This window comes from Carassius carassius, chromosome 23 (genome assembly GCF_963082965.1).
Source record: "Carassius carassius chromosome 23, fCarCar2.1, whole genome shotgun sequence".
NCBI lineage: Eukaryota > Metazoa > Chordata > Actinopteri > Cypriniformes > Cyprinidae > Carassius > Carassius carassius.
The window spans coordinates 27,018,754-27,045,490 of record NC_081777.1 but is presented as its reverse complement, the minus strand read 5'-3'; positions in this window follow the sequence as shown (position 1 = coordinate 27,045,490).

The window sequence follows — 26,737 nt, the reverse complement described above, 5'->3', positions numbered from 1 at the left end:
CAGCAATCATCCTTAATTGCAGAAATGTAGCAAAACATCTTTGGAGAGAACCTCAGATTATTAAATTCGAAAGTGCTTTCCATATTTGGATCAACATAGGCTACATTTGTAAACGCACATTTTCTGCAGTGTCGTGTATCAAGTCACACTACAACCAACCTCAATCGATCTCAACAAAAGTGACAGACATCAATACTTTTACCTATTGACCATTTGTGAAATGTGTTATTGGTGCTGAGTTCATCATTTTAATGAACCACATTAGAACATTTCACCCTGTTTTATACAAGTGAACTGATGCTTGAGTACTGAAACAAAAAAACTAATTATTTTGCATTAATCTGTTCAACATTAATCTCTTAATCGCACAAAATGCTTGTGTTACGACAGCTCAATATTTGCCAACAACATTAGATTATAAATAAAATTGCCAAATCTGATATTCACTTCATTAAATGCATGAATCGAGAATACAAGGGGGTTTCAAATCTATTTTGTGCTCTGTTTATTAAATTGTCACTAAAATTACACAGCATAATGATGTAGATAAATTAACCATAATTTGCATGTGACATATGTATTAAATGCAGTTGCACTTGATGAGAGAATTGAAGCATTACTCTCTGTGGTCTTGCTGAACTCTTGACAGTTGAAATATTGAAAGAGGACCTTGAGGATGAAAATAGACTTTGATATTGTGTTGGTGGTATAGTTGTGAGTTTAGCTGCCCTCCAAGAAGTTGACCATGGTTTGATTTGCAGCCAGAATATTTCCTTCAGCCTTCTTTTAGTTCTAACAGTACAGCATGACGCTAGCAATGCCTGTGTTATGGGTTCAATCGCCATCAGTATGCCTTCGAATACAAGCTACTTTGGTTGAAATTATCTGTCAGATCCATGAAGTGCCAATAAATACAGTATGTGTTCCTTTGGCTCAGTGGTAGAGCACTGTGTTAGCAGCCCAAAACGTTGTGGAATCAATACCCAGGAAACATATATACTGGTAATATAAATATATATATATATATATATATATATATATATATATATATATATATATATATAGCCTGAATTTACTGTCACTTTGAATAAAAGCTTCTGCTAACTGTAATATCTGATTTTATAAATAGTATGAACACTGCATAACATTATAGCTAAAATCTTTATTTTTTATTTTTTATTTTATCAGACCTTTCTTTCATGACATTAAAGCTATGAATCTTTAAAATATACATATTTAAACTTCGGATTTTTTCATTACTTATAAGATTTCATGAACTTTTCATTACTTAAGACTTTATTATTAATTGAAATGTGGAAATATAAAGTTAAATGGCATGTATGTTGTGAGACGTGTTTTGTCTATGTCTCTGAAATCAGCGAATTGTTGTGACAAGCCTCAAATAAACCTAATGTTCTCTCAGTAATGTTAATTGAAATCTATAATAATGTTCTAAAAATGTTAAAAACATGCAATATTTTTTCAGAAATGATTTAGTTGGAAGTTTGTGAAACATATTCAAAATGCTACTACTTTCTGTTTCTGTAATATTTGTAATCAAATAAATACATTTTCAAGAGAACATTCAAAGACAACAATTTTAAAATACCATTTCCATTACTCACTGGAACATTAGAAAACTTAATGTTCATGTGGTGCAGTTTAAACATAAGTCATTAGGTATGTCCCAATTAGTGTACTTATGCACTATTCTATGCTGTTTTGTAGTATAAATAGTGCACAAAAGTTTGGAATGTTGGACACTTCATGCACTCAACTGTTGCAGATTTAATTACGTATTGGAGGGGGAGTGGCTATCAAATATAATTTATAGTGTATAGTTTATACAGTGTGTAATTTGGGATGCAGCTACTGACTTTACTAATTCAACTGAATGCTAACTAACGTTACAGCCTCTTATCATATTCTGTCCTGTACCAGCCTTTGATGAATGTAATTCTAAGTTAACGGTCACCTGACAGAAGCCATTAGCCCGATAACTTAACGTTAACATCTCATTTCAACACGAAGCACATTGGCACGGTTAAATCCCACAGGCCCTCGGTCTAAATGACTGGACTGTTGCATGCGGACTTTGGAGAGGAGGACAATACAAGTTTAGCATTGCAATAGGAATCGATTTCAAGACATGGCCCATTAAATGTGGATGCACTTCACCAATTGAAAGCCAAGATGACACACTCTCATATATTACAGTAAAGGTTTCTCTCAGTAGACACCGACTCTGTGACCTAACTTCTTTGAGAGACATGGCTTTTATTTGCGTCATATTCAGCTGATGGCTGTTTACGACTGCTTACATGCATGAAATATGACAGGAAAGCATAGCTGTCACATAGGCATGCCGTTAATTATGGACAATGCAGTGACCTTTGAATTTATCTACATATTCCAGGGTGGTTATTAAAGACAAAGTTATTTTTTTAAAGGGACAGTCTCCTACATGCCCTTTTGCAGTAATGATTTTAGATGATAATTTCATGGTGTTGAATTACCCTATTTGTTTACCATTGTATTTTTATAAGGTACTTAAAAGATACATGAAAATGTAATGTGATGGTAATACTATGGTACTTTCATATACTGTATACCATGGTACCAAGTCTCATGATATATGTATATGTTTACATGGTACTTTATGGTAATTTGAAGAACTATGGTACTATAATGGTACATAGCCATAAAATATGAATATTATTATTATAAAAAAAAAAATTACAAGGTACCATGGATTTTTAGTATGTCATTATTTTGGAAATGCACTATGGTCATAACTGGTTATTCTTGAAAGTAACCATGGAGTACCATGTAAAAACCATCGTATATGAATTTCAATATGGTTATAATTTAACTGAATAACTTTCTGAATGCTATAGTAAAAACCTGTTTAACATAACAAAATTTCATGGTAAAATAATGTCCAATTGTAAAATAATGTCCATATTTTTATGGTGAAATTTTACTATGATGCCATGTTCTATAATGTTGTATAATAATTGCTGTTAATAGTGTTCATCGTCTGTTTGATTACTCCTTTAATTAATTTTTTCGTACATTTCTGCCATATGCACATAAACTGACAGTCACCACTGATAAGCATCTACTAAATTTTGTGAAAACATAATTTTCTGTAAAGTTGCTTTGCAATGATTTGTATCGTAAAAAGCGCTATACAAGTAAACTTGAATTAAATTGAATGTCCAAGATTATTTTAATGTTTTTCAAAAAAAAATTTGATTTATACTATTTCTCGTGTAACTCAATGTGTAACTTACTGTAATAAATAAAGGATTATTATGTTAGTGTTATTGCTAAGAAGCATAAATTGGCTTGAGGGTAGGGTTGCATGGAGACTATTTGACTGTTGAAGTTGAACAAGGCTTTAAGTTCACGATGGAACCTCCCTCTTTCTCTTTCTCTCTCTCTCTCTCTCTGACTCTCTCTCTCTCTTTCTCTCATGTGCACATTCTCTCATTACTCAGCAGAAGGTGGCACTGGGCGTTATGTGATGCCATGTGCCGCTACTGGCATGTCCAACACTGGCATGATGCCCGCTTCATCCTCTGCTCCGTTGGCATGTGGAGGAGCTCATAGCCTCAGGGGTGTTTGTGTGTGTGTCTGTATAAGGAAGTGATTCCCTTCTGCATCTTTTAAAACACGCTATATTTATGGCTAAGGGTGTGTGCGTGTGCACATGAGCATATGACAGCCCCATGGCTCTGGATTTGTGAAGATGATAAATATGGGGTTGTTTCACACCCTGGCCTGTCTGAGCACTATTTAGTGAGCAGAAGATTGTCCCTGACAGGACATCGTCCCTGTCAGCCAGCATCCCCGGGCTTCAGCACTTACCTTCCTGTAGTAACTCCTTAACGTAATTACTACTGAATAACAGGTCCTCTTCCTTTTATTAAGACTAATCGCTGCTTATTAATGAGAGGGGCGCAGTGCTCCTCCCACATGTGTCAGAGAAAAATTAGCTAGTAGTTTCAGTCTGGCCATTTTTGTTCCTGCAGGCATGTAGTGCAAACTACATCATTACTGCAGAGGTGAAGACATCATGTATCCAATCAGGGGGACTCTGTAGCATCACTGAAAATGCAGTATCTTGCTGTAGACTTGTAAATGATCACTTTCCAACTTTAAAGACATACCTTTTCAGTTGTAAGTGCAAAAACACTTATGGGTGAACCTTACAGAAACATATCCAGGTCATATTTCAACCAAACATTGAATGAAAATGAATAGGTGAAATAATTTTTTGGTTAATACAATATAAATATAAATAAAATATATATATATAATTAAGTAAAGGTTACTTTTATTAATTTTTTACATTCTATTGTCATTGCTGAAATATATAATATATATTTTAGAATATTATACTTATTTATTCTTTGTTTTAAATTATATTAGTAAAGTTAGATATAATTATGATTTATGGGTGGATTTTTATTTATTTATTAGTTGGTTGATTTATTTATTTCTGAATGATCATATAATGTGAAATATTTACTTTATCATCACAGGATATATTAGAGCAAAATGTAGACAGGAGTCAATTAAATAAAAAAAAATTAAAAACAGTTGTTTAACAATATACAGTTGTTTAACATTTCACAATATTGCTCTTTTTAGTGTATTTGATCAAATAAAGGCAGCCTTGATGAGCAAAAGAAACTTTTTTCAAAAACATTTAAAAAAAATATAAAAATGATTCCAGCCTTTTGACCAGTGGTGTATTTATTTAAATTACATTGATATTCATTTATTTGCTTGCAATATAGTCATTTCTGAAATCGGGATGTTAAATAATTTTCTCAACATTGTCACAATACTTAAATATATAAAACAAAATACTACGATAAAGAAAAATTGTATGTCCTAGTATTCATTTTAAGCAAACCCTAATTTATCAGTTTTGTTTCTTATAATTCAGGGTTGAAGAATGAACCATATGTTTTTTTTTTTTTGTTTTTTTTTTTAGAGAGATTCACCCTTATGCTTAATATTTCATCTGTTCTATTGTTATAGTTTTAGTATAAAGGCAACGTTCTCCGCAAAGGCTTGGTATGGGTGATGATGGAAAATTTGTTGGCAAAAAAAATAAATAAAAAAAGTCTGAGGACTATGTAACTGTCATGTAAGTCAGAAAATGGCCTGTACTAGAAATGAACCGAAGATGTTTCTATGCTCTAGTGGCTACACAGCAGTTGTACAAGATTTGGCCCGAGTTGTCTTGCACATTTTCTCTAAGTGCCCTTCCCACAAGATTCTGCTTAGCATACCTTGTTACTAAGGTTACAGCACCCCCTCCTAGACCCCACAATCTCAATTTTCCCTTTCTGAATCACATGACGGCTGAGTCACCCTGAGTCAAAACGTGCCACTGTCGAGTCATACATGTGAAAGCGAAACAGCAACAGACAGAAACTGAGAGAGAAATGAATCTTAGATTGCCTTGCTTTATCCTCCTTTCATTTTTGGTCTTATTTATTTAACTTGAGATTGAATAAAATTCTTTTGAGAGTTTTAACTTCAGCTGGGATTTCAAGGTGCTTCATTTATTCTCCAAAGCGTCTCCTATTCTAATGTGAAATGATAACTCTCGCAGTGTCCCTTCAGCTGTGATCTGAAGGTCATTGAATTATTCCCATTCAGGTTCTGCACTTTCTCTCTGTATGAGATGTGTTACAGAAGTGCGGTTATTCACTTATTTTCCTTCTGTGGCTTAACTAAAGCATATTGACGTGTTTTTAGTTGATTTAAAATTCATTTTCTCTGGAGCATTTTTGTATCATTGACGTAAATGACAATATTTGACAGTTTTTGCAACTCCAGTTTTTTGTGTAACGTGTTCTTTTAAGTGTCTTTGAATCCTTAAGGGTGTTTACAGAACCCTTCTAAACCGTTCAATGTGCCTAATTTGTTCGACAACTGAAAATGACATTTCATTCCTAAATGAGTGTGCGTTTTCACTCGCACATGCTCACACATCCCCGTTTTGTATTCTGGTATGGTCTTTGTGAACGCCGTTTAGTCTAATTAGGCTTCTGTATCCATCAGGAGCGCGTGCGTGTATAAAGGAAGCTTTATCTGAAAGTGGCACATTTCTTAAATGTCTGTGACTGCTCTCTCTCCTCCAGCATTCCCGTGTCTGTAGAGTTTGGCTGTAAAAGCCAATTTGATAGAGTATCTCTTTGAGACTTAATTGGCGAGGCTTAGGTGAGTGTTTGACCCCGGTCCTCAGTTTATCAAGTGAGCAAATTTCCTGCCGAAGAGGCAGAAGGTGAAATGGAGAGTGAGACATGAATGGCAGACAAGTGGATTCTTTATGTAAACTGAAAGTGACCATTAATTCATTCATTAATTCATCCAGTCATTCATTCATTCATTCATTCATTCATTCAGTCATTCAGCCAGTCAGTCATTTAATCATGTTTGCAGCTGAAATCAAATGATTATGACTGATAGACAACTATGCCTGGGAAAGACATCGGCAGAGAAAAGAAAAGTAAAGAAAAAAGGCCCAAGATGAAGCCCATGCATCACTTTCAGGTGACTTACATTCATAAACCTGTGAAACTGTTTTGGCTGTTGACGTTACTAATATCTTTTAATGTTGGTAATAATCGAACCACGAACCGAACCATACATTTTGTGATCTGTTACACCCCTAATATATATATATATATATATATATATATATATATATAGAATGAGTCTCATGTTCACCAAGGCAGCATTTATTTAATCATAAAAGAGCAACATGCAATGCAACATGTGACTTTTTTTTTAATATATTTAAATATTTTATATATATTTCATCATTCTTTGCTGAATGAAAACATAAAATGAACAGTGTTTCTTTGAAATATATATTTCAACCATTTACGAGTATTTACTGTCACTTTTCATACATTTAATACATCCTCAAATAATCCTTGTATTATTATTAATAATAATAATAATACTAAAGCTTACTGAACCCAAAGAACAGTGGTAGTATGTAGAGCTGTGACGGTTGCCATGACAACCGTGTCACCGCGGTGGTCGGTTGCTACCGCGGTTGTCTACTGCCACCCGCGGTAGTGCACGTGACGTCACAAACTCTATAGCAAGCATAATACAAAGTTTTGTATATAAGTGTAATAACTGTAATAGTTGCAAATTCTAAGTCTATGGTAATTAACAAATTACCTCAAACACAGCGTTTCCTTTAGATTGGAAGATTTGAGCGCAAGAAATACAGTTTATGCATTCAGCAAATTTGTTTAGTGTTGGGCGATGGATCTTGTTGGGAAAGCAAATACCACATCACCGATCTGGAGTCATCTTCATTCATGTCACCCATCGGCGTTTGCACAAGTTCTCGTGATCGCAAACGCTGGCTGGTCAGGTTTGGTGAGGCTTTCTCCAAACTGGCCAAATACAAACGAGACAGCGATAAATAAAAGATGGTAACAAGAAATATGCCAACGGATTCCTATTTCAAAGAGAGCGCGTGCAGATGAGGAGTTCGCTACTGAGCTTGCTTGGTGGCGGAAAAGTAAACCGGACGCAACAACCGCGTTGCGACAGGTTTAGTCTGTCTAGTGTCTATACAGGACATTTGAACTCTGTGTCAGTACCTCACAGACCGGACGGGGATTTATCATGTCGTGTTGTGCTGCATCCAGTGTAGCATCACTGATTATAATGAGTATTTTGTCGCACTGCGTCTCTCGCGTCCGTTAGACAGGGTGTATTTAACTTTCTTATTTAGGCTACTTTCTTGTAGCCTAAATAAGCATTATTTCTTTGATATTTATTTTAGTGTTTTGCAGGCGGCGTTCACTGACAGAAGTGCTCAAATAAACACGAACTGACGAGTTAAATAGGATGTGTTAGATGAGTGATTTCTAGACGTGCATACATATAAATATATCCTGTATATAATATATATAAAATATATTACATGCATGCACAGTTTAAGTCAGCTTTAATCACCCTTTTTTGGTAATTCCATGAATTAACTGACCACGACACTGCTTGCATATTAGTTTATTTCGCAGTGAATGGCCATCCCTGCCCCTACGTTAAACTGGAAAAAAATGATCGCCTTCGTTAACGAGCAAATTTTGACACTAATGTTATATATTTATTTATTTATTATTATTTAGGTTTTTTTTTCAAACACCGTGCCACCGGCGGTTGTTGGTCCATGACTACCGCGGTGTTAAAAATCTGCCACCGTCACAGCCCTAGTAGTATGTGTTTATAAACTAACAATACTATATGTATTTAATATTTCAGATGGTCGTAGATAATCAGAGTTAGCGATGGCATATTCACAAATTAATTAACTTTGAAATAATAAACAGATTTGCAAAATGGTCTGAAATTTTGTTCAGTTTTCATCCAGTTCAGTTGGATTCATTTGGACAGTTCACTCACACACTGAATGGTTTGCAATGGTTTCTCACACTGAAATAGTAACTGGATATTTTATAAGACAGCAATCGAAAAAGCCTTTGAATGATGTGGATATTTACCTGCAATCTCCGAAAAAAAATAAGGCACAAAAGCTGTCAGTTGGCCGGTACCCTTTCAAAAGCTATAAATGTGTATCATTTAGGTACTAATATGTACATTTTAGAGGCCAATGTGTACCTTTAAGGGACCAATCTGCACCCTTAAGTGGTATATATGGTGCAAAAGTGAACCTTTTTTAAAGGTACTGCCCAGTGACAGCTTTTGTACCTTCTTTTTCTTGAATATGTCTTCTATAGTTTGTCAATGGCGAACCAGCCCTTTATTGAGAGATGATTGTAGAGATGAGATGATGTATCTCCATTTATATCCTAAAAAAGAGCATCAAAATATGTGCACACTCTTTTTAAAGGAGGGGGTGGGGGGGCTGTGATCCAATGCTGATAAAAAGGCTAGAAACATCCCTGGTTTAAATTTGAGTCTGCCATCCTACAAACATACACAAGCTTTTGACAGTGGCCCCATTTTCAACGGAAAGCATGGCTCTCCTCCCACCAGGGTTCATTACAAAACATTCCAGCGCTCAAATTGTTCTCCTGAGCCCCACCTAACCTCTTTTTGGTTTTTATCTAGGTGCGCTTAATCACAGATTTGGGGTCACAGTCAGAAACTAGCTTATTTTGTCTTGCCGATCCGTTAATTGCTTAATTTAAATCCTTTGAAACTAAAAGCCCGGACAGGTTTCACCTGACGTGTTCTTGACGCTGAGAAGAACACAAGCGATGAGTCAGAGGCCCTGTCAGTTAGCAGAGACGCACAAGGCCAGGAGAAAACACATCTCGATAACTGCGGTATAGAGCTGTGAGTGCATCCAGATGGTAAATCAAAAAGCAACATTTGCTTTTAGTGATCACAGGGGTTGTAGACATGATTTCTTCATTGTTATTGTGTGGTTTAGGATGTGTATCTTCAACCGTGACTGGGAGAGAGAGAGCGAGACCGGGAAAGAGACAGGTAGATATGTAGCTCATATACTTCCTATCCTCCTCACAGGTATTCATATCTGTCAGAAGCAGGCACTGCAGTGATCTGTGACTCTATTGAGTATGCATAATTCAACAAGTACACTCCATCTTAGCAGCTTCACTGTGCTGATGGACACCACCATATGCCTCCATGAATAAGAGAGCAGGGGAACGAGATTTGGGTTGCTGCTGATGTCGTTGTGAGTGTAATGATAGAGGATGCAAGGAAATATCAATCTTGCTCAAATCTAAAGTGGGGTTCAAAGTTCACATTTAAAATAAAGGAACATTATGATGTAAAATAAAGAAGCAATGTATAAGATTAAGCAATTTTTTCTAGGTCAGCAATCAAATAAGCAAGACCCACCTTTTAGTAGTGTTGTTCTCTATTTATTCATTTATTTATTTGTTCTTTAAGTGTCTTTTGGGCCCTTTTTTTAAAATGTGAAATTTTGCATAATCAAAAATGCTATGTTTAATTGCCTCATCCTTCAATAACTGACTTTTTGGAAAGACTTAATTATGTTTTAACTAAAAATAAAAAATTAAAAAAAAGTACTCATCCCTGTTGTTGGTCTTCTTTACCAACCGTGACAGCCCCAGAGACCCACTCGTTCTCTATTTATTATTTTTATGTTTATTGTATTTATTTGTTTAACTTTAAGTACTAAAATAACTAAAACTGCAATAAATTATGCAGACATTAAAAAAAGACAAAACCAACTGTAACTAAGATGAAAAAGGGAAATATACATATAAAAAATCTAAATATTAATAAAAGACTACAATCTATCTCGTATCTAATATAATTTTGTTGGGAATAATAGTAGCATTCTGACTTGAATTGTGATCGGGCAAACCAGTTTTTAATCACCAGTTTTTTTGCCTTTTTTTCTGACATCAAAAAATGAGTCAATGAGTCATGTTTGGTTCTTAGTTTGAATATGTGGTCTTTTTTTCGCACTGGGAAGGAAGTTTTGAGTTTGAAAGATTCTGTACACAATTACAGTCAGTCTATACTGGATCCTGTATAGATTTCTCTCTTTCTCTGTCAGGTCTCTCGCTCTCTCTCTCTCTAGTAAGGCTTCCTGTCTCTCTTTCTAGTGGCCCAGCCATAAAAGGCAACAACCAATGCTTTATCCAGACTCCAGCATTTGAACGTGACAAAAGGGGATACTGATGAATGTCCGCCCCTCCTCCTGCGTTCGTCTCCCCTGTTTCGTTTTTTCCCTTTCGCCCCATTTTTCCCGCTTCCTCTCACGCGCAGCCCTCCCTCCTACGCTCACACTTCTCTTTCTCTCTCTGTCAGAGGACAATAGAGCGAGGTGGACAGAAATGGCTCTTTGAATGACACAGGTTGGCACCTCATTCAGTGTGTGTATAAGAGGCCGCTGGGATGAATGATGCTCTCTCTGTGAGTCCCCTGCTTTGCTCCGACACGCAATTCCGCCGGCATCAATATCCATAAACCCAGGCCGCTGCTCTTCTAACCTTAACAAATGTTCCTGTTTTTCCCCATGCGGTGAGTATTGTATGCTTGTGTGCTCAATCATTTGATTAGGAATAATGAGATTTTAGATATCTCCAACCTTGCTAATGCACTACAACGGCAGTGCTCGAAGTCTCCATTGGATGTGTACATAAGCCCCATATCTTGTTTCTCTTTCATCTTTGACGTGACTATCAGATTCAATTAGAATGGCAGGCTATTGAGAATGTTCTCCTTCTTTGTTGGCTGCAGACTTCTGGAAAGATTTCATGCTCGCTCCTTCTTTTAATCTATCAACATGTCAACAGCTTTTTCCAGACCGGAAGAGAATAGCATAAGCCCCGCCTCTTTTGCAGCCTCCGTTTGAGTCCGGCCAGCCACGATTTTTTGAGTCTACACATGATAAGTTTAATAGTCTTATAATGTAATCATATGTTACAGAAATGTCGGCCAAGCAAGAAGCCATAAAATGCAGGAACTGTAATAGGGATTGTGTCAGTTTTATACAGGGAAGTTCAGGGACCATGAAATAAAAGCCATTTCTCTTCACAGACAATCATGTTGAGTTATTTTTTTACATTAAGTTGCATGGTTGCTTAATATAACAAGGTTATATTACAAGGTCCAAGGCCATTCAGAAGGCATGCTACCACATTATCTACTTCTGCATTATCCAGAATGACTGTTGTGCACAATATGCAAATTTTGTTATGTACAATGACCTAAATGTGATGGATACAATACAGTACGCTATACAGAATTCTGTATGCCATAATGCATTGCTGTCAACTTTAACATTTTCAGTATGATGAATAAACCAGAAGTAAAATATATATATTTTTTTTTTTACAGCTGATGTCACAAACAGATCTTATTCTTAACCCATTAAACTTGATGAACTGTCAAGTGAGAGTTTTCCCCAGAATTGGATTAACAAAAACAGTCATTTATTTTATAAATATTATGACTTAATTCCAATTGCAGTATGACAAGTCAAGGTAGCATGCACTATGGTCAATCATAAAAAATCATAGTAATATCATTTGTTTTTGTCTTAAAGCTGATGCCACAGAAAATAATAAATGTCTGGCTTGACATATTGAACTGAACTTCCAAGTGATTTCAACAAAATTGGATTAAAAAATGCTAAATCCAAATAATCATTTCCAATATAGGTACTATATGTACTATGATAGCTTTCCACAGCTGTTTTTTTTATTTTATTTTTAGTTTATATTCATTTTTTTTAGCATTCTTAATCTATTTAACCGAACTGTCAAATATTTTTTTTTCCACAAAATTGGATACAAAAAAAAAATAAAATAAAAAATCTAAATAATAATTTCAATTCCAATTTTTTTACTGAATTCAGTGAATGAAATGCAACATGACAGTCATGATACAAGGTTTTATGTTCTTTAGTTGAAAATCATGAATAATATTTTTGTTGTTGTTGTTTTACAGCAGAAAATTGTCTTTCCTTAACTGTGAAATTATATATATATATATTTTTACACATAATTCCATTAAACAAATCTAAATACATGTTGTCTCCGATATAAGAGTCATGTGGCAAGGAAGCATATAAAAATTGAAAATCATGAATAGTATTTTTTTTTCACAGCTGAAAAAAAAACTTAATCCAGTTAACTGAACTGTTTAATTATGTTTTTCCACAAAATTGGATTAAAAATGACAAATAATTGTTATTTCCAGTATTGTGGCTACAGCCATGTTACAACACGGAAGAATTTACTATGATAGTTCTGAACAGAACAGATAATCCTGAACAGTTAAAATGTTTGCATTTAGGTCAAAAAGTGTGTCACAACGACCACCGTTAACAAACATGGATCTTTATTATTATAGAATCCCAATTGCTGTCTCTCAAATGGAAATTATACACAATAGGCTAAGTGTAATTTGATATCCATTGATTGGGTGGAGATCCATTCAGAGGATGGGGGGATTACAGTTATTGGTATTGATTTCAATAACTAGACTGTTACAATCCATTCAATATGGACTTGCTCAATAGAGTGGAGAAATGAACTACGGTTTCTTTCAGTGATGGATTTTCCTCAGCACTGTCAGTTAAAGGAAGCCCCTGACAGAGCTCCTGAGGGGTTTTATTGGTAAACCCATTCAGTATGCGTGTGTTGTGCAGGAAAGGGACAGTTAGCTCCAGTGCAAATGTGTCGCTTTAAAATACAGCACAGATATATACAAATCATCCGGTTTAAGTAGCCAATCACAAACTGGTCCTGAGGGACCTGAACCAATCCAATAGCTGACATTAGTATTGATCTTTTTTGCATGGGTCGTCATTCAGACTTTCCTGTTTCCCCGGAGGTTAGTTGGAGCGACTTGTTACACTGAATCACCAGTATAAACACTGAATCATGGTTAGCAGACACCAACACAGTGGATGATTCAAATAATTTTATTGAAAATGCAGTATGTTCTATTCTGTTTACATCTGAAGGTCACTGGCTATTAAATTTGGAAAGCAGTGTCGCTGAAGAAGAGAATAATGAAATATTTTAAAAGAAATTGCTTTTTCTATGAATAAAGTCTTTTTACTTCACAAAGCTATTGTATGACTTTAGAAGACTTTTTATGTTTTTGTTTTGTTTATTTTTTTTGTCATTTTTTTAGCTAGACATCTACATCATTGATTTTATTCGTTTTTTACTTCCATTGTGTGATTTTAAAAAATGGCCTGATCCTCCATTTGGGTTCTACAGAAGACAGCATGTCACACAGCTCTGCAGTGACGTGAGTGGATAAATGATGACAGAATTGTAATTTTTAATAAATTATTCCTTCAAAATCTGGATTTCTAACTGTAAACAGGTGTCTGCGCTTAGGCAGCAGGTCATTTAAATATGCAGGCAGCGTGTGAGTGCATTAATATTGCTATGTATGCGTCAGTGCATAATACGTGAGGTGCCTATAGCAACAGAATGTGCTGCAATGATCTGTATGCATGTATACGTGTTCATCGCTAGCCTGGAGTATTATGGCATGTTTCCACCTCATGGTTAGACATACTGAGACAACGAGACAAGACTCTGCCCCTACACACCTGGTTATTATTCAGATGTCTCTTGTGCTCACCTAGGCTGGTTTTAGTGATCTGAAATACAGCAAAAACAATAATATTCTGAAATAGTATTGCAATTCAAAATAACAGTTTTTAAATTACTTTAAGTTAAATGACTAAATTACTCCAGTTTTCATGGTTCATTCAGAAATCATTCTAATATGCTGATGTGCTGCTCATGAAACATTTCTTATTGAAAACAGTTGTTGCTTTAATGTTATTTTAAAAAGTGTTATCTAAAATCTACTTTATAATACAGTATACTGTAGAGTTGATGTGATATGAAGTTACTCATACCTTGATGAAGCACTAAATGTTATTTTTATTCTTATATGGCCCTCTAATCTCTACACTAGCCTGATCCAGTAACAGCCTGTGGTAATCACTGCTCAACAATTTGGTTGAGGTGTCAGGAAGCATCGGCTACAATAATTTATTAGCTGCTGACATAGAGAAAGCATTGATTCACACAGCTGTAAATGTACAGTTAACGTGAAGTGCTGCAGTACAGTTGCCTTTGCTTGCTGTTGAAACTCTCACAGCACTGCGTAAAGATCTCTGCAGTGGATTAGCAGCTACCATGAAGCATGGCTTTCAGTGGATGCTTTTTATCTAAATAAGAGTACAAGGGTGATACCTTTAGGGGAACCTGTAGTTAAAGGAATAGCTCAGCCAAAAATAAAAAAAATACTGAAAATGTACTCACCCTCAGGCCATGCAATATGTAAATGAGTTTTTTTAATCAGAACAGATTTGAAGAAATTTTTTAGTACATCAGTTGCCCACCAAGGGATCCTTTGTAGTGAATGGGTGCTGTTGAGTGTTTGGGGTAAAGTTTTTAATTGAAGCAAATCTACTCTAATCTTCACTAAGGATGGTGGATTAAGTTATTTCAGCACGAAAGCATGAATAAACAGTTCTGTGATAGGTCTGGAGATGCTTTCCCCTCTCTATTTAAAAATCCATTATAGCAAAAAACCTTTGTGTTGCACAAGTCCCTCTCTGTTTACTCGCTCATTGTTACATCCAGCAAGAGCAGCATGGAGCCGCATCTGCTCTATTGAGATGTTCTCAACCAGAGTGTGCCTGGCTGGGGACAGAACTGGGGGACTTTATTAGGGGAAATGAACAGAACTATATCGTTTTAGTGGTCTGAATAATTTAACCCCAAATGAACTCTGTTATAGTGGGAATGATTATCACTTTGGTACATCAGTCCTCTGTGAGACCATTGATTTCAGTTGCAGCGGCTCTGGATCTATACTTGCTTGACAAATTACAGCGGTGGAGTGGGTGGAGGGTTATTCTTGGTAACAGAATTCATTTCTGCAAATGTAAAAAAAAAAAAAAAAAAGAAAAGAATAAAAAATTGTAGTTCATCCAAAAATGTAAATTCTGTCAAATTTAGTCTCAGTTGTTCCAAACCTGAATTTTACTTCTGCTGAACACATAAGAAGATATTCTGAAGAATGTTGTTAACCAAGCAGTTGACGGTAGCCATTGACGTCTGTAGTATTTTATGGAAGTCAATGGCTCCAGTCAACTGTTTGGTTATCAGCATCCTTCAAAATATATTTTGTGTTTAACTTAAAAAAAAAAATCAATCGGGTTTGCAAACAAATTGAGTGTGACTAAATTGACAATTTTCATTTTTGGGTGTACAATCCCTTTAACTTCCTCTGATTAGGAAGTATTAGCACTTGTTGAAGGGAGAACAAGCTAGAATATGTGAAAAAGAAGAAAATATGATAAAGAGCAAGAGAAACATAAAAACAGACTATAAAAAAGAGGTTTACCTACTGTTGTCAGCGCAGATCATTTCAGAAAGGCTTTGTCAGTTTTGAACCGATGCCAAATCTCTGCTCAGTGTAATGCAGTATTGAAAGATGAAACAGCTTGATATGATTGTGGTTTGATCGGATGCTGGCGAGTACTTTCAGCTGCACTGTGCATCAATTTACGCTTGATGTTTTAATGCATTTCTCCGCTTGTGGGAACTTCATTGAAACAGTCGAACTTCTGTATTAGTAGTAACCTTTTGTTTGATTACTCTGGAGCAAAGATGACTTCTCGTCTTCTCCATCGTAATTGGAATTACCTCCGACTGCTTTCAAACAAGTCATTGAGACAATAGAGTCTCTAGGTATAGAAGTATGTGCTACCACTAAGAAAATAAGGTCTGATTATATGTAGAATAGAAGATGCTTTAATATTCCAGATGAAAACATTGGCACCACAAATGCACTCAATCCCAAACCCTTCACTAGTGACTATCTTCAGGTATTGGGGATTTCTATGTGGCACGCAAACTAAACATAGTGACTATTAAAAAAAAAAGGAAATCCTAATTTGCAAATAAAAGAGCGTGAAGTGGCGCCAAACTGTAAGATACAGCTCTTTAAGCCTCATTTGCTTAATTTTTTTATTTTTTTTATTTTATTGGTAATTTGATACACTATTGAACCAAACTTGGGTTTTTGAGGGTACATATATTCTCACACAAATGTACAGAAGCTGTACATGACTGGATGGCTGCCCAGTGGTGCTACAAAGATGATCCTGTTTTGGTTGGACCCATGCGTATTACAGTGATTTATGATGAAATCCTGTCGACGCCACTCTGTGACTCGTGCCTAATGACTTGAAGAGCTAATGACTAGATTACGACTGCTGTGCTTTTTTTCTCCATTAATTTCCAATTCTGCCCTGGTTCATCAATTCCATCGTAAATTTGATTTCACCTGATAGCATCCCTTCCTTTTTCAAGAAGCAAGAGGAAAAATATAGATCCATATATTAAGTACTTGGACTAAAATAAGTGATAAAGTGAAGAGATGAATGAGAGAACAAACTTTTTCCATGATTTATTACCAGTCAAAATCTGGACACACCTTCTCCACTCATTTCTTCTTCCAAATTTTAGATTCATAGTGAAGTCATAATAAATAAATAAAACCTATGAAAAAATTATTTTGAAAAAAGCTTTGGTAAAGAAACTCATGAGCAGGCACAAATTTTGTGTGTATGTACAAAACATAACCTCAAGCATAAACCTTTGGATCAAATGGTCTCTAAGATCATGAGAAATATTTCAATAAAGTGTATTCAGACTTCTTCCTGGCAGTGTAAATTTATACCTTAATTTAAATCTGACCTGATGGATTAGGAAACAAAAGGAAAGTAAGAAAAGTTACCCTAAATTAGGCATCCCACAGGTCACATTCATGAGAAAAAATGTTTAGCATTTTGGTAAAAGCTTTGTACATTCCTCCCTTAAAGATAGTAGCCTAAAAAGTGCTTTATTACTATTATAAATAAATAAATGAATAAATACATACAAAATATACTAAATTCTTTTCTCCACCTCTTAAAGTGTACACCTAGAGATGGCCATAGACAGGTCTGGTTTGTAGATTAACAGAGTAAAGTCAGCTGAGACCAGGCAATTGGTCAAACATGCAGAACTTTCTCTGCTCAATCTCAAACAGTGCGTTTTGGATGGAGTGTGAGAGTGGGTGCTGTTTAAACCCAAAGAACAAGTGCAGCCCAGGGCATGATAATAGAAGGCTGTTTCTCAGTGGGAGAAATCTATATAGAATGGTTTGGGGGGACAAAAAAAAGGATTCAATATTATCCCAGGATGAGAGTGACTTTGTGCTTATGTGTGCAAGCGAGAAAGAGTGAGTCTTTACATATATTGTATTTTTTTATATGCACTACCATTCAGACGTTATAGGTCAGTAAGTATTTTTATTGATTGATTTGAAATAAATTAATACTTCTATTCAGCATGGATGCCTTTAATTGATCAGAAGAAACAGTAAATGCATTTATAATGTTACAGAAGGTTCATACTATTTTAAATAAATGCTGTTCCTTTGAACTTTCTATTCATCAAAGAACAAATATTAAACAGTACAATTGATGGAAATGTGATCCTGAAGACTTTTTAATGGTTGTGATTGATTATATTTTAAATTCTATTATAATAGAAAGTTTTAAATTGTAATAATAGTTTTAAATTGTAATATTTCACAAAATAAAATAAAAACTTTTTGATCAAATAAATTGGTGAGCTTATCAAACATCTTTTATTCTTCACATAAAAAAATAAAAAAAATAAATAAATCTTATTGACCCCAGATTTTTAAGTATATATGTGTTACATTTCAATCTATAAAATCTAATAAAGTTGTTGCATTATCATATTTAACATGCAGTTTATCCAATTCCATGACAGATTTTAAACAGGTTTTCTCAAACATTCTCTCCGTTTCTCATTGGCTAGTACAATCTGATATGTATCACACCAAATATGACCACACATGCAAGTTAAGTTTGTCTTTTTTTTATTTTTTATTCTAAAATACTTCTAGTAATCTTAGTTTGATGTGCATAGACAATATCATTAAGCCCTGATTTTTCCCCAAAATTGTAAAAGGTGTGGCTCTTTGGCACTAACAATGTGCTATTTGTTCGAACAGCCCGACATTGCAACATTGACTCAACCAATGGTGTGCATTCGGGCTGTGAGTCTCTATTTGACCAGCCAATGGCAAACAGAAGGAGTATATGAAAAACCTGTCTAAAAACTGTCATCATTTTGTATGCAGAAGACCTTTAACTATGGTGACCATACAACCTCTTTTTAAACTGTCTAAAATATCTGGGTTTGTCTTTGTTTTGTAAGCATACTTGCTGAAGATAATCACTGTAAAGTTTGACCAATAGCGTGCAGGAATTGTACATAATCAATAATTGTGGAGTGAGAGAGGGTATTTTCACAAAAATGGTCAATGTGATGCAAATTTGCATACTTAAAGTGTATGAGGACTGTAGAGAGTATGTCGATAGGAAAACAAAGTCAAAACCCTGACGTTTTAGGCAATTTAGAAATCCAGGCTGGGACATGTCAGGGATAAAGAGGAAACATGTTCACCCTACCTTTAACAGTTCCCAAAAAATGTACAATCCTGCTCATGTGTTTTGTTCTCTTCTCTGTTATTGCTCTGTTTCAATGTTTTTGCCACAAAGGGAAAAGAAAGCCCCATTATTTGCTTGTTAATTAGCATTTAGCAAGGACTTTAGCGCAAAGACAGTTGTGAGGGGATTTGGCACAATGCTAATCCCAGTTTGTCATCAGCTCACTGAAGTCCTTAAACACCCAGAGGTGTTTTATTTTTGAAGGACAAGAAGTTTTTAGTGCTATTAGCAATATTAGCATTTAAATCATTGTAGTATTTAATTTGCTGACAGACATTTTTTTAGCAGCGTAAATATGGTCTCAGCTGATTTGGCTGGTGATCATCTTAAATTGCCAGTGGTATGTTCTGGGGACTGTCATGTTAGTTTTTCCTCTTTAACCAATACTGATACACTAGTCAAGCTGAACTATGTGTAACAATACCCTGCTTAACTGACCAGTTTAGAATATCTTGTGAGCTGTCTACTTTAAGGGTTTAAAATAATAATAATAATAATAATAATAAATATATATATATATATATGTAAATATATATATATATATATATATATATATATATATATATATATATATATATATATGTAAATATATATATATGTAATTATATATATATATATGTAAATATATATATATATATATATATATATATATATATATATATATATATATATATATATATATATATATATGTATGTATATGTACATATATATATATATATATATATATTTACATATTTCATGTTGTTCCAAATATGTACAGAAGGGCATACATTTTTCTGTAGAGCTATTTTAGTCACTGATGAACTATTATTGTTTTTGTTAATATTTTGAAATATATTTTATTTGATGTTTTCTGCTTTTACTTTAATTTTGAAGTTTTAGGTTTTTTTTGTGCTTTATATATATATTTTTTAAACAAATCTAAAGTCTATATTTAGAGTATTTATAGTTCATTATTATAGTATTTGTTATTTTTTTAGTTATTATTTTTAGTTTATATAGTTTGTTTATTTTAGTAATTCATCTTTAAATAAAAAAAGAGTAATGTAGCCTTTGATAGTGAGCTGAAATATATTTACTTTTAAAATCTATTGTCAGTCATTTTTATGTTTTTGTCATTCTATTTTGTTTTGTGTTATTTTTATGTTTATTTTATTTCAAATGGTGTTTTTAATGGCTTTAATTTTAGTTTACAATAATGACCTTGATTCATGCTGCTCTTTTGCATACAGTAACAGTAAAATGTATATATTTAAATTTAAATAAAAAATGTAATGATAAACAAACAAATAAATAAAAATCAGTTCATCTTGTGTGTGAAGTTATTCTGTAGCATTGTGTGAGAAACAGGAGTCGTTCCTCAAATAATTTGTTTCCTTTCAAACATTTTTGGTGCATTTTTGGGATCAAAGTGTTTACATGTTTGAATAATAAGACAAGTAAGAAGGTGGCTGGAACTGAAGGACGCTTGGTGACATTTTATCCACCTCAGGAAACACCTCATCTCAATGAGTGCTAACCTCTCCAAGTTCTCATATTCTCCAGAATAAACTTCTAAAGGCCTTCTGTTTCTTTTCATTTTCTGTCTTGACTGTGTTAAACCCATTAGTGATTCTCTGCCCTCAAAACACTCCAGGCACTGGGTACTGATTAAAGTCGCATTGCTTTTAAGAGAGGCCATCTACAGATAACTTATCAAGCTGGAGAGCAGAAGATCCGTACTGGAGGTTACATGCTTTAATACAAATGGCTTCGGGCATCCTCACATCAGCCCTGGAAAATGCTGTCCTATCCCATATGACTTACTGGAGCATTTCACACAAAATGTGTTTGTCTTTTCTAGCAAAACAAATTGAAAAGGCTTTTTAGGCTGTGCTGCAGTCAATTACAGAAGAAAAATGCGCTTGCCATGGGACCCTGATCACAGTGAATAGAAATGCTTTGGAAATGATTAGAACTCTTTTTATTGACACTGTAAATTTGTTTTACGGAGGCAATGAGCTGACACCGGGAACAAAAGACTCGGATAGTCAACAGCTCGTACGGTTGCAAACTTCACTAGGCGTTCAGTGTTGTTTCTTCCACAGAAATCTGTTTAAACAACGGGACATGAGTTTAAAAGATGGTGAAACCGCTTTTGAATTGGTAATTAGGTATATCCTTATTGCATTAGAATTTCTTGATGGATATTTGCAATGTAAGATGCGCACACGCCTGGTTAAGTGGTCTTATATATTGCAATAAATCCACTGAGCGCAGTCATCGGGCCTAATGACTCCCATGAGATGGCGGCACATGCCATTATGGGTTTCTTATTATGTTATGACAGTTGGCAAAGGACATTGTGCTGAGGGTATCCTTTCACTTTCTCCCAATGTAAACCAGACTCTAATGCTTCAGGGGCCCAGGTTTAGTGCTTTTGGATAAGGGGCTTCTAAATGCAAGCACAGGATGTACTTTCTGCTGTTGTTGAGACCAGTTTAATGAAATGCTGACTCAGCACTGGTATATTTTTGTGGCAGCTGTCCAATGAAGTGGCCATTTCTTATTTTGGTGATGCACTGTGGCATTTTCTGCAGTTATTCTTAGTTTCAATTGATGCCTCAAATAATTTCACAGTCTTTGTGACTAATGTGCCTTGCTTTGCCATGTGCTGTATGTTATTGGCCTGGAACTCTACCGATTCTCTAATGTTTGCTTTGAAAATCCATATTTTAAGGATCTTAATGTCTAACCGATGCATACAATGATGCTAATTTGAAATGAACCTAATTTGAGTCAGTTTTGCTGCTGTATTTGTGATTTAGTTAGTTATTTAAGAACAGAAAGTTTTGTTCTTTTTTTCCATTCTGTGATTGCATTGCTATGTTTGTTGATTGTAATACAGCATTTGCGAAAATTACAAAAATTACTTCCCAACACATTTTGGTGCTGATCTGAAACTTGATGTCAAACATGTTCTATTTATCATTACACTTGGGTTTCTACATGAGAAATTTTGTACACATTGGCTTGATTTTAAAGTTTTATTTATTTATTTTTTGGGTGGTTATATATATATATATATATATATATATATATCTGAAAGAAAAAAAAATTAAATTAAATTAATGCATTTAGCAGACGCTTTTATCCAAAGCGATAACAGTGCATTCAGGCTATACATTTTTACCTATCATGTGTTTCCGGAGAATCGTACCCCCAACCTTGCGCTTGATAAGGCAATGCTCTACCAATTGAGCTAAAGGAACACTATATATAATTTTTTATTTTTTTTTATTTACATTGTCCATGCTGAATGTGTAAGATATTTTGCATTTAAAAAAAAAAAAGAAAAAAAACGAAGAAATCATCATCATCTGAAACACTCACATAATCTTGTATAATCTTCCTCCATTGTTTTGGAATATCTTTATTGTAAAATAATATTTATTTATTTATACAATAGTTTTTTTTTATTCAGTTGTTAATTTGTTTGCTTGTTTGATTATTAATTTTAATATTTAACACTTCTTACAAAATAATTGTATATATTTTCTGATCCCTCTCATGTGTGTGCATTACTATTATTATTATATTTGCTTATTACTGTATATTGTTATTATTTAATTTATATTCTTTTTTAAAGAGAAAATTCCTGCAGGTTCTGCAAAGAATATGTCAATTTAGGAGTAGAACTGCCTATTAATGATATTTTACATACATTTCTCTGTATTTGCACAGGGTTTCTGTGGCTGTGATTCTGCTGGTTTTACTTTGCTCATGAGTAATAGACTGCAGAGGTCATTTGTCATCATAATCACTCGTGAGCCCTTATTCAGTGTCAGGAGACCCAGAGTTCAGGCCGTGCCTTCCCTCTGTTGCTTAAATGATGGATTCTCTTTTTTCCTTCACTCTACCATCTCTTCTGTCCTCTCGCTGTCTTCATTTATTTGTTCTCTTCCTTCGGGTTCCTCCTTGACATTTGAATGTTAAAAGCGTGGTGGGACAGGGTCAGTAGGTCACTGTATGTATTGTAAAGGGGGTGATCCATCAGAGATCAGACAGAGAACTATGATGAGCTATCAGGGAATATAAATAGCAAAAGAAACCCAAGGAGATGGGGAGAAACTGAAACAGGTGGAACATTTAAGGGCACCTACAAGTGTCTCATGAAGCTGAACGCAAAAAAAAAAAAGAGAAAAAAATAGAAAGAAACATTCACGCTCCATTAAGTTCAGATATAAAAAGTTCTGTGGTCAAGTATTTATGTTCAACTTATTTAATATGTGGGTTTCTGGAATACTGTTTCTGACTGGACAGCAGTTGCATTGATTCAACAAATATATTTGTAACAAGTAACAAGTTGTTTTTCATGTTGAAATGTAATATTTTCTTAGCAGAAATCTAGTAAAACTAGAATAATAATTCACAACCAAATATCTTATTTGGTAAGATGTCTTGATAGATACCACTCGGCTTTGGTACTGGAACAGTTTGGTACTGTGACGAGTCAGCTGCCTCCTCCCTGATTGTTACCGGCACCCTGTCCTAAATCGCCGCCCTTCACCAGGCTCCCGACTGGAGTGGGTGTGTGAGAGGAGGGGCGCTGGACGAGTCAGGGCTGGCGGCGTGTGATGGGGCACACCTGAAGGAAATGGAGCCTCATCACTGCCGCTGTCTAAAAGCCCAACGCGCCTCTCCTCGGGAGACTTGTCTCTTTCCCCCCTGTATGCATGCACACTGGTGTCCTCGTGGGTCCAGGAAGGGTGCGTTGAGGGACTCCCGCACCACCAGAGACGTGAGCTGCCCAGGGCTGGACTGGGACAAAAAATCGGCCCGGGCATTTTTGCCCAGACCAGCCCACTATATGATCATAAACACCACCCATCTTTGCACGCCCTTAATTATATGCATACCAACTCCTATTCATTAAAACCACTAATGCCATGTAATGAGTGAGTATAGGAACGAGTGAGAGTTAACAGATGAAATAAGTCAAAATTGTATATTTATTAATACAGTTGAACTATACTCCACAGCGGTGAATCATAAAACAAGCTATAAGCGGCTCTGGCATAGCAATACCAGTGTTTCTTACAGGATTTTTGTTAAAACTATGGTGGTGTGTCCTTGGTCCTTCTAGGGGGGTTCGGGGGCATGCCCCCCGTGAGAAAATTTTGTGCATTTTAATGTTAAATTCATTAATCTGGTGCATTTTGAGAGTTCAAAATTAAAAGCTCCAACCCATATTCAGTGTGCAAATTAAACAAAGAAAAATTCAAACCTCTTTTAGTTACAGTGTCTATTTACATTACATAATATATATATATAATATAATGGATTAATATTATATATAATATATAATATTAATCCAATGACAGTAATAGCCATATTTTGTAAAACAAATGCACAAAAAAATAAAGGAAACTTTCTTAATTAGTTGTACCAATTTCTATACTTGAAAGAGATAAGCACATGATCTTTTATTTTGACGCAAACTGCATCAAGCTTTTATTTTGGCGGAAAACATGGTTTACAAACGCCTCTTAATAAATTTCTAGTGAATTGCGGTAATCATCAACTATGCAGATGTGGAAATAATCTACACTCATGACATGGCCTAAGTGTTTTGAAAGTAGTTATGCTTACCGCAGGCTCTACACTTTCTCATCTCTCTCCTGATCCTCCGTCCTCACTATCATCATCTGCCACAGGAGCTGATGAAGGTCAGAAAACATATATTTTGACACAGTTTACAGTGTCTGCTTTAAGGGCCTGGTTCTATTTTTTCACGCTATTTATCTGCACATTCCTTGCGTTTCTTCTCCATCTTTTTTTACAGATACACACTGACACTGCTGCCGCTCGCACACTCGTTTAAAGTTGTGATTGGGCCAGCCCAGTGTCAATCAAGAAAAGAGCCAATTGGCCGCTGATCTACGTGTTTCATGGGCTGGTCTGTCAGAAAAAAAAACTAACATTGACTTTGACCAATGCATTACACCAGCACAAACCCAGCGCCGCCAATTAAGCAAAACAAAACAAAACGAATGGGCCGCCGATGTACAAATTTTATGGGCGGTTAAAAATAAATAAATAAATAAAGTATGAGTATGAGATATCGGCCCAAAAAGCACGTCGGCCCACCGGGCCTATGCCCAATGGCCAGACCAGCCATGGAGCTGCCGGACCAGCGATCCGGATGGGACCGCACACGTTTACACAGCCGTCGGGCCAGGATGCCGGGTCGTCCATCCCCTGCCAGCGCCGCGGCCAACAAGAGTGATGCGGCCGCTAGAGTAACCCGCCGCCCCTCGCGCCCCGGACCGGACTCCGCCCCTTACCTGGATCCTTCCTCCATGAACACTGCCCGACCCACACGAACTCCGCAGCACGACGAGGACACCAGATCCCCTGTTTATTTTGGACACTCTTCCCCTTTGGCCACCTTTATCCCCTGTTTTATTTGATTTTCTGTTAATAAAAGCCTCTCCAAGGCCTGACGCCACGCCCACTGTGTCTGTCTTGTGCTCCTCCCGTCACAGTACATAAGAGCGCTGTTCGATTTATAACGATCAATATTACAGTTCAAACGCAGCAATAGTCGCTGGAGAGGCAGCCAACATGAACATAATCATAATTACCTAAACAGACTTGAAACATTCACATCCATTTAGCAAATTTACCATCATGTCACATAATTATCAGAGCGACAAACATGAGATAAATGGGAGTAGTCACGGTGTGGACAGAACAGATCTTGTATACTGAATGAGCGGTATTCAGAGACGATCTACAATCACTGCATGAAAGTAATTGGTTCATTAAATGTGAATGGCTGCCGCTAGGTGTCTGCCAAAATCTGGTAGTTTGGCACAGGTCTGCAGCTTCTAATGGACTTGGTTACCATGAATGATTAATAAAACATAATTTATATAATATCTAATATCTCTGCTTTTTAGCACTCGCCTCACAGATAATCATTAGCATGTGAAATTTTGCATATGCTGCTTTTCCACAGGACTTACCTTGTGATTCTGGCGGAAACCCATTACATCTGAAGGGGAAATAATGTGTGGGGAGTTTTTTTGCTTGTGTTTTTCAGGTCCCTGTAATTTACTGAGAAACTCTATGCACAGCAATTGCTTCCATTATGTGATAAAGCTAGGGAAAAAAACAGCTAAGATTTCTTCTCTTATTTTTGTTTTAAGCTAGTTGTTTGTATAAAATCAGCATTATGAACACACATGATAGACATCTAGACTTTCCTCTTCTGTTGTCGTAGATAAGTGTTTAGCCTGCATTTTTGCTTACAGTACAATACAATATCTTCCCGTATCTCTCCAGTGAAAAATGATGTTTTTTCAGGGGTCTGTTGTGTTGATATTCAGAGCATGTCAGGAGAGAGCAGTACTTTCCTTAGTTTCCTCTCCTCTGTGCCAATATGTGCCAGACCAGTGCCAAGAAAACCATTAGCTTGACAGTGTCCCCCCAAAATGTGTATTAATATACCTCCATTCCCTGTTTCCTCTCACATGCTCTCCAGCAGCAGTGGAGTGCCACAGGAAGTGTTTTTTCAGTGGATGGTTCTGGCACATCACAAACTACGGCGTCCCGTTGACTGTAAGTGCAAGTGTGTAAGGGAGCGCTGAGAGGGA